This window comes from Ursus maritimus, unplaced genomic scaffold (genome assembly GCF_017311325.1).
Source record: "Ursus maritimus isolate PB19 unplaced genomic scaffold, ASM1731132v1 scaffold_25, whole genome shotgun sequence".
Classification (NCBI taxonomy): domain Eukaryota; kingdom Metazoa; phylum Chordata; class Mammalia; order Carnivora; family Ursidae; genus Ursus; species Ursus maritimus.
The window spans coordinates 5,461,713-5,471,586 of record NW_024425008.1 but is presented as its reverse complement, the minus strand read 5'-3'; positions in this window follow the sequence as shown (position 1 = coordinate 5,471,586).

Below are 9,874 nucleotides of genomic sequence, written 5' to 3'. Positions count from 1 at the left end.
TGTGTGTGTGTGTGTGTGTGTGTGTGTGTGTGTGTGTGACTTCATGATCATGTTACATGAGACCGCAGTGCCCTTCTGGCTGGAGTCTTCCTCCCTCACTGGCCGAGGAAGCAAACAGCCACGTCGGGAGCTCCGTATAAAAACCCTGCAGGAAGCCTCCAGGAACTAAAGACAACCTCTAGCTGCTGGTCAGCAAAAAACGGAAGCTCTCAGGCCTTCAAGTGCAAGGAACCAAGTGTCGCCAACAGTGCGTGAGCAGAGAGGCGGATTCCATCTCCAGTGAGAACCCTGCCCCGACCAACACCTCGACTGACCCTGGAAAGACCCTCAGGCTGGCCGTGCCGTCTTCTGGCTCCCAGAAGCTGCACGATCGATGGTTGATACGCGGCGTGCTGCTCTGTGCCACCACCGCTCTGGCTGTTTCTTGTGGAGCTGGAGAACACTCCTCCCGGGATGCTGGCAAAGGGTAGGAATTTGCAAATTATAGGAGGTGGAAGAAATGTCAAAGGGAAGAGCGTGTGCTATTACCATAGAGCAATGACATAGTATTAAGAAACTGTACATTTTGCTCCAAGAAAGGTACGGATTCAGGCATCCGAGAGCAGGAAAGTGGGCGGGAGGCAGAAGATAAGAGAGGAACTCAAAGAGAAGTTAAAACATGAACCTCAAGGCCAGAGTTTCCTCACGTCTAATCCACCTGGGAAGTTGTGTCGATCCTAACCTCCGCCCCCCACCCCCAGAGAGTCTTCCTGCCACACGTGGAACGGGGCAGAGACACCTTAGCTCTAACACGAATGCCCCAGGATTCTGGTGCAGTCAGTCCACAGCACAGGATTGGGGACCCCTTCCTCATCACCCCACCTCCCACAAGAAGTCAATGAGAGAATGACATAAGAAGTTTATTTTCTGCAGAATTAGCCCAGAAGCAGTCTGCAGGACGGTCTACAGGAGGGAGAGGAGCTGAAGACTACAGCATGGGGTCAGCTGGAAGACCACGACAAGGACAGCAGTCTGCACTGGCACATGACCGTGAGCTGGAGAGAACTGTATACGGGGGAGGGGGAGGGAGGGGCCCTGGCAAAATCTGGTAATGAGTCAGATGTAAGCAGTCGAGGAAAGAGAAATCTAACAGGGAAGGAAGGAAGGAAGGAAGGAAGGAAGGAAGGAAGGAAGGAAGGAAGGAAGGAAGGAAGCAAAGAGGGAGGGAGGGAGGGAAGGGAAGGGAGGGAGAGTGGTGGAGGGATGGTAGGAAGCTCTGTTTCATGAGCTGAGTACTGCAAGCTGGATCTTCGTTGACCTGCGAGGTCCTGCTAACTGGGCCTCTGGAGCTTTGCATGTTGACTTTGGCTCCCTCCGTGTTGAAGTAGCCAATGTCCAGACTCCAGATTTCCAGAACCTACAATCCTCTCCACATGGAGGCCATTTACAGAGAAAACTGTTAAACCCCGATAATCCTTGCTAGGGGGACAGTGGCTCTTTAGCAATTTCAGACCTACAATTGCCACCGTGTTTGACTTCAGAGGTGATGGAGTAGAGTTGCGTCAAGGACCCCTGAACGGGGGGGCCGTCCCCTCTCGAGCTGCTGGTCTGGGCAGCCGGTTCCTGGACCCTGTCCCTGGAGACTGATGGCATCTCAAGGCTTGGAGCTCAGGAATGCGTTCATTCAGTCGGCGTGGGCTGAGTGCACGTGGAATGTCCAGCACTGTTCCAGGCCCAGGGCTGCTGCCCTGAACAAGACAGAGGGGTCCTCACTGGATGGAGCACCCCACTTTTTCTCTCCCATGAGAGTGGTCTCCAGGGTTGGGGGAGGCTGTACAGGGTGAAGTTAGTACCTTCCTGCTTCTCACAGTGTCAGTTCCTTCCAGACTGCCTGTCCTGTCCGGGCTGTGTTTTCCAAAGTGGGTTCGGTGGAACCCTGCTTTTGCGGGGTACAAGTAAAGGTCAGACCTTCACAGAGGAGGCTCAGTGACAGTAGATAACATGTATGGAGCACTCACCATGTGCCAGGCACTGCTCTGAGCACATGATGACGTCTACCCACGGGTTCCTGCCAACTGGCATGACCCTTACTGTATACACGGGGAGACTGAGGCACAGAGGGGCAACCTAATGCCAAAGCTCAGCGATTGGGCTGATATTCAAACCCAGGGATCGAGATTGAATGTGAGCCTTCAGCACTACACACTGCCAGTTCTACACTGGTCAAATGAGCCAGGAAAACCCTGGTTCTAAAAAACAAAGAGTCACATCCCACATGTCCCTGCTAGGCGTATCTTCAAGTGCTTATTGACCATGTGGTAGTGCCCTTTTTAAAGAATCTGTTCAAATATTTTGCATTTTTTGTTGGATCGTTTGTTTTTTTACTATTGATTTGTGGGGGATCTTTATATATGCTGGTAACCATCCCTTTGCAGATATTACATGTACTGCAAATACTTTTTTTTCCCCTCTTTGGTGGCTTGCCTGTTCATTTTCTTGATGAGTAGAAGTATTTCATTTTGATGAAGACCAACTTATCAATTTTTTAAAGTACTTAATACTTTCTGTGTCCTCTTAAAAAACATATTTCCCTGGCCCAGAGGTCAGAAAAATAATCTCCTATGTTTTCTTTATAGTTCTACCTTTTACGTTTAGAGCTATGATCCACCTTGAATCACTTCCCATATATGGGGTAAGGTAAGGGCCAAGATACATTATTTTCCACTTAAGTATCCAACAGTTTCAGCACCATTTTTTTTAAAGACTTTTCTCTGTTGAATTGTTTTGGTGTCTCTGTTGCAAATCAGTTGACCTTATCTGTGTGCATCTATTTTTAAGTTCCCTATTCTGTTCGTCCTCATATGTGTCTGTCCTCATGCCAACATCACGCTGTTTCGGTTGCTATGGGTTTCACTACTCATCAAAGAAATTAACACTAATACCACGATGAGACACAGCTATACATGCATGAAAATGGCTAAAACTAAAAAAACCTGACAATACCCAATGCTGACAAGGATGTTGAGTAACCAGAACTCACATTCATTGCTGGTGGGAAGGTAAAATGGCCAAACCAGTTTAGAAAACCGTGTGGTGGTTGAATCTAAAGTGAAGGCTACAGTTCCCCCATGACCCAGCAAGTCTACTCCTAGATGTAGAAATAAAATCACAGGCTCATGAATGGTCACCGCTGCTTCACTAGTAATAGCAAATCTGGAAACAACCCAAACGTCCCTCACCAGGTAAATGGATACACTGTACTAAGCCCATACAATAGAATTCTCTCCCTTAATAAAAAGGAACAAACTATGGATAAATACCACACCATGGTGAACTTCAAAGACATCATGCTGTGTGAAAGAAAACAGACACAACAGAGAGCCTATACAATTCCATTATAGAAAGTTCTAGAATGGGCCAAGTTAATCTATGGTGAAAGAAATATTATTGGCAGTGGCTGTTTCTTAGGAGGGATGACTGGCCAGGGGCACGAAGAACTCCCTGAGAGGATGGAATTGTCTCTATCTTCATGAAATATGGGTTACATAGATGTTTACATCTGTAAGAAATTATCAAGCTCTGCATTGTACCACAATAAAAAAATTAGAATAAAATGAAAGTCGAAGACATTTCAAACGTACAGGGGAATGTATGAAACGGATTTCTTTCCTCTTGCACAGCATTCAGGTATGCTAAAGCAAGCTGGGAAGCCCCAGAAAGGGCTGAAGGCCGTGGAGTGTTCGAAGCTTCATTTTGGCCATTGCTCTGGGTTGAACTGTGTCTCCCCATAGTCATATGTTGATGCCCTAACCCCCGACCCCTTGAAGAATGATCTTATTTAGAAGTAAGGTCATTGCAAATATAATTAGTTAAGATGAAGTCATACTGGAATAGAGCCGACCCCTGATCCAAGGTGACCGGTGTCCTTACAAAAAGTGGGAATTTGGACACAGACACACATGCAGGGAGAACACCATGGGAAGGCTGGAGCTAAGGTGCCACAGGCAAAGAGACCACCAGAAGCTGGGGAAGAGACCTGGAACACACCCGTCCCTAGAGCCTACAGCTTTCAGAGCGAGCATGGCCCTACCGACACCTCAATCGCAGATTCCCAGGCTCCAGAACCGGGAGAGAACAAATGTCCTGTTGTTTAAGCCGCTGGGTTGTGGTACCTTGTTACCGTGTGCAGCCTGAGCAAACCAGACCGCCAGAGAACCATTTTTCCTGCCTTGGCGTGTCTATGGTCACAGACTCTGGATAATGTCCCTTGTTCTAGGAAATAACTCCTTGACTTAACGTTTCTTTTTCAAAGGGATCCTGGTGTCTATTGTGACAGGAGCTGCTGCATTCACAGAAGTGAAGAATCGTACAAATGATAATGCCCCCTGACCTGTCTCCAGCAAAAACAAAGGATGTTCCGGTGAACTTTTGCATCTTCTCTGCAAAGTCTAGAAGCCAGATTCATTGCTCCCATTTTGCAAATGACATAAATCAGCGGTAGCCCTCGGCATATGCAGCTCTTGCTCCAGAGCTGACATCAGGCCATCTCTGTTCTAGGTTCCCCGGGGCCCCTCAGGCTGCTGCACGGGGGCTCATCCTGGTGGGAAGAGGAAAGCCGGGGAGCTAACGTCATGAGCACCTGCTCTCCTGACACGCTCCTGGAGCCAGGGATGGGGCAGGCCGGACGGTGTGGGAATTCCTACCCTGCTGGTCACTCACCGCTGCCAGCACCCTCAGCCTGGCCCACTATTCCTTCTCCGTGAATCATCACAACCCCTAAACCACAGGCTCCAGTCAAGCACTCCCCTTGAGGCACAGGCAATAGAAGCTTCTCCTTTGCTGTGGTCTCCTGAAGTCTCTCCTCTCCCACCGTCCAGCCTCTCCGCAGCCTCGCCCCTGGACGACGGTGAGCCACTCTTGCACTGGGGTGGCCCGGAGCCGGGTTTAGAAAACGAAAGGCCACTCCATAATCTTTGCCAAGATGGGTTAAGCAGCGTGATCTCTCATTACCCATTGACGGAAACCGGAAATGTGGAGTAACTCGTTTCGGCCGATTCTGATTTGCGCTGTATCTCCTTTTTCACTGAGATAACAGAGCGGCGGGCATTCAGGAGGGCTGTAGCAAAGAAGCCAGAGATTAACACCAGAGTCAGATGACTTTTGAAGCAAAGCTTCTATTAAAGTCGCTGCCAAAAAGTCACTTTATCTTCCCTCCGATGCATTTCAGATTTTATCTACCCTTTTATTCTTTTTGTCCTTAATTTTAAATCCTTTTTATTATTATTTTTTCCCATGTAAGCATCAAGGGAGTTGTTTGGGACTCATTCTTTTGGAAGCAATTATCCACAAGAGAGGCATTCACTTCATTTGGGCTGCGTTTTATATCCAAAACATGTTAAAAAGGCACAAAATTGACTTTGCCTGTGTGGCTCAGACACTGGGGAAGTCCTTCACTGTGAATTTCGCTTCGGCTGCCGGTTGACCGAGCCTGCCTTGGAAGGAAGACCTGGTGAGTGGTGATCTCTTATACCACATGCTCTCTTGCAGCCTAATAGGGCATTTTCATTCAATCGTCCATTAATTCAGACCTTGTAGACCCCACGCTGTGTAGAATTTGAAAAGAGTATTCTGTCTTGGTCTAAAAAAAAGAATATCTCGGGGTCCCTGGGTGGCTCAGTCGTTTAAGCATCTGATTCTTGGTTCGGCTTAGGTCGTGATCTCAGGGTCATGGGATCGAGCCCCGTGTCAGTCTCCACGCTCAGCACAAAGTCTGCTTCTCCCTCACCCTCTGCTCCTCCCTCCACCTCTCTCTCTCTAAAAAATAAATAAATAAATAAAATCTTTACAAAAGGATATCTCTTACCCTTACAGTTGCAAAATCTTCTTACCTCAAAGCCTTGATGTTTTTTCAAAGATGAGTCCCTTATGCCTAGGGCAGGGGTGGGATCAGGGTCATTTGGTACCCCAGGCCTACAGAATCTTTTACAAACACAAAATTTCTGCATGAAGTCTCATATATCTTAAAATGTCATGTGAATATTGCATTCCACTGTAACATGTCTGTGTTTGATTTTAATATAATGATGTTTTAAATTAATTACCATCTGTATAGAAAAAACCCAAAAACACACACACACAAAAATGTCCCTAGCTGTCTTGTAGTTATTAAGCAAGACACAACTGAATTGATTTTTATCAATTTTATGAAATGTGGCTGAATCAGCGAGAATTTGCGTCCATTCGTGCATCCGTATTGGCATCTAGGCAACTTCTCTGTCTGCTTCAGTCCCACACTGTTTAAAAATCCCAACCAGGGGCACCTGGGTGGCTCGGTCTGTTGGGTGTCTGCCTTTGGCCTGGGTCATGATCTCGGGATCCTGGGATCGAGCCCTACAGGAGGCTCCCCGCTCGGAGGGAAATCTGCTTCTCCCTCTCCTTCTGCCCCTCTCTCCCTCTCTCTCCTCCTCCCCACTTGTGCTCTCTTCTCTCTCTCTCAAATAAAGAAATAAAACCCCCAACCATGTGCTCACGTGAACAGAAACACGATCAACTCTTTGGCTGCTACATGAGCTCCCTCCAGGCACTGGCCAAAAGGATGGAACTGAATGTGATGAAGGGTGCTAGGGCTCCTCTCTGCTGGTGACTCTTGGTGACCACAGTTCTGTCTTCTCACTAAGTGATAAAGTTGCCTGTGTCTGACCTCTGAACTGTTAGTCAAAATATTTACTGTGTTAGGAAAATGCTTGTCAGTGGACTTTCTTAGTAGGAAAGCGACTGGCGATGTGCTGTATCTTCCCCATAATGCTATAATTTCATCCCAAGTAAATCAACTCGTCTGGGAGGACTCACCGAGCCCTTCCCCTCTCTCCACCCCGCCCTGGAACATCACCTATCATGAGGGTCTCTTACTGGGCGCCTTTTAACATGAAAGCGGGGGCAGCTTCACCCCAAAATAGTGGCCACGAGCACTCAGACACAGGAGAAAAAAGCTCCTAAATAAACAAACCCACGAGCTATATTTGCAGTGAGAACCATTCCTTATTCAATTTATCTGAGTTTTACCTTTTGTCCTGGGGCTTTTTCCCTCCGTGAAGAAAAACAATGACGCACCCCCAAGTTACCAAACCCTGACCACCCTCTGCCCAGGGAGGCTGCCTGCAGTCGTGGAGAGAGAGAGAGTCTGAAAGCACTTTCCATTCCATCGCAAGCCGAAAAATAAGAGCTCAGGTCCGCATGGCTCATTAAAGCAGTAGCCGTGCCCCCACCCCTTCCACCACCTCTTGGAAGGACACTGTGTGTAAAAGACTCCTGGCTGCTGGAAGCCTCTGGGTGAACAGGTGGAATCCCACCCGCAGGACCTTGGCGCCACGCCGGGAGCTGCCCCCTCTGCCTTCAGTCTGGCACAGCATGCCTCGTGTGGGCCTTCACCAGCTTTCTCCCCTCCTCCAGGACACCTTCCTTTCTCCCACCGAATCTAAAAATAGCCATCCACCAGGCGCCGCCTCGCCCCCCCAAAATGGGGAGGGAGACCCTGGTCACCTCCTGACTTAAATCATCTTAAATTACCTCCCGCCAATAGAGCGTGACGCCTGTTGTGTTCACCGGCTACGTTTGTGTGTGTCTGAGTGTGTGCGTGTGTCTGCGTGCATGCGGTGTGTGCACGTGTGTGTGTCTGTACGCGTGCATGTGGTGTGTGCATGTGTGTGTCTGTACGCGTGCATGTGGTGTGGATGGACGCTCACACTTAGCCCGAGGCTGGCTCGTAGCCCTCGAACAGAGGGGCTGGAAGGTTGGTTACCTACAGAAGGATTTCAGTTACAGTCCTGGACTTAGCACGGGGCATCAGTGTTTCCCACTGTTCTCACCGTGTGTGCCTTTCTTATACGTAAAGAGTGGTGCTATCATCTGGGCCTGCAACAGAATTTGTAAACCTTTTCTAAATAAGGTCCACTCCTGACCTAAATCCAGGTCCTCCTCAAGGCACCCTTAGGGGATGACAGGGGCGAAAGGACCCCCACTGTCATCTTAGTGTTGGTTGGTTTTTCGTATTGCTATCTTTCTCGCATTATCCCACTTCACCTGGGGATGCAAGGTGGGGGATGATTAGTCCAACTGACCTGTGGAAGGTCACTTGTCTGCCCCTTGGCTAAGGCGAGAGCAGCCCCTTAATTGTCAGACCCTCTGATAATACAGCCAGCAGTGTCCGACCCCCCGAAGAAGTCAGGGTGCTGGTGCCAAAGACGTCAATGACAAATCCCTCCGACAAGAGGGCGAGGCAGATCCTCGAGCCCCGGGGCTGTCATGGGGGTTTGAGCTGTGCTCGTATCTCCACCCTACCCTGCTGTTGAGGGAACGCGCATTCCCCTCCATCGCCACAACCCCCTCATCAAAAACGAGATGCTCCCTCGCTGTGAAATCCTACAGGTGAGCAGATGCTGTTTCCTTAAATCAGGACATTTGTCAAAGAGCTTTGACAGGTCCTTGTCAATAAAGACAAGAAATGCAGAACATGTGACCACACCGTGTGGGGGAAGGGGGGATGGGGGGAGTGACAACACGTGTTTTTCTTTCCACTCCACGTTTCTCTTGAAGTGAAATACTTTTTCCTCATTACTCAGAATTTACGAGGCTCCTCCATGTTTAATCTTCTGCTTCAGCTTTGATCTAGAACCGAACTTCCTTTAAGGGGCATACCCAAATCAGAAAGAATCCAAATCAAAAGCAGGAAACATCCGATGCTTAGTGTGGCAGAAAAGCTGTGCTATCAGACAGAACCGGTTTCTGAACACGCTCCCCCGTTGGCTGGCAACACGCCATTGGGCAAGTACTCCAGGCCTCACCTTACCCATCTGTAAGATGGGAGTGCAACGGTACTCACACTGTCTGGGTTATTATGAAGGTTCCTCCTGATAATGCCTGGTGGTCATTACCCACCAAGCCCCACCTCAGTGGCACTTAATGAACTACCATTGGCTAAGTGAACGCTATGCACTATGCTTCTATGACAGTATCTCTATGCCTTATAATGACTTCTCATGGTTGTTTAATCCCCATTGAACAGATGAGCAAACTGAGGTCCAGAGAAATCATGGCACCCCCTGACATTTCTAAAGCTGGCAAGTGCCTCCAGGTCTCGCAGGCTGCCTAAGGATTGGAAATAACATCAGCTACGGAGAGCTTTCCAAGACATGCACCACAGGTGGGCCTCGGAGGGCCAGAGGTGTGGCTTCCTGTAGCCAGGTAGAGCTTGGAGCTGGTGGAACCCCAGCCAGTCACCCGATGTGCCCTAAGACTGTTGTTACGATTGTGCTCCACAGTGTTAAGACATTTTAACAGTGGGAAAGCACCAAGTCAGAATGCTGAGAAAGTCCCAAAAGGTGAAATGGGAGCTGAATTATTTAGGGGCTCCAGCTCATTGAATCATCAGGAAACCTGCCCGCTGGAGCTCGCCAGTGGCTTCTCCGAGACTGTCCCCGCATGCCCCTTGGGGGGACTCCCATCTGCTTTTCAAAAGAGCATACGTCCAGGCAACCTACACCCGCTTCCCCTGCAAATTGTCCCCTTTGAGATCAGACAGCTTACATCTAGGACGGGAAATGAAAGAGACCAGGAGAGGGGAAGAAGGTTATCAGGGTGGAGAAGGTGAAAGAATTTCAATATCCCCATCTCGTTCCTTATTCGGGCAAAATGAAAAGTCCTCATTATTAAATCACAAAGCAATTAAAAAATTAAAAATTTCATAAGACCCTACATAAAAGAAATACAAGTGTTTAATGATGGATTAGAAAGTGGAAGTGGGGGGGGGGGAGAGAAGAAGTAAAAGCCCGCTCGTCTCAGGGGGTTCCCTCTCGGCGGCGGCGAGAGTGGTTTCTGCCTACACCCTCATGCCAGCCGC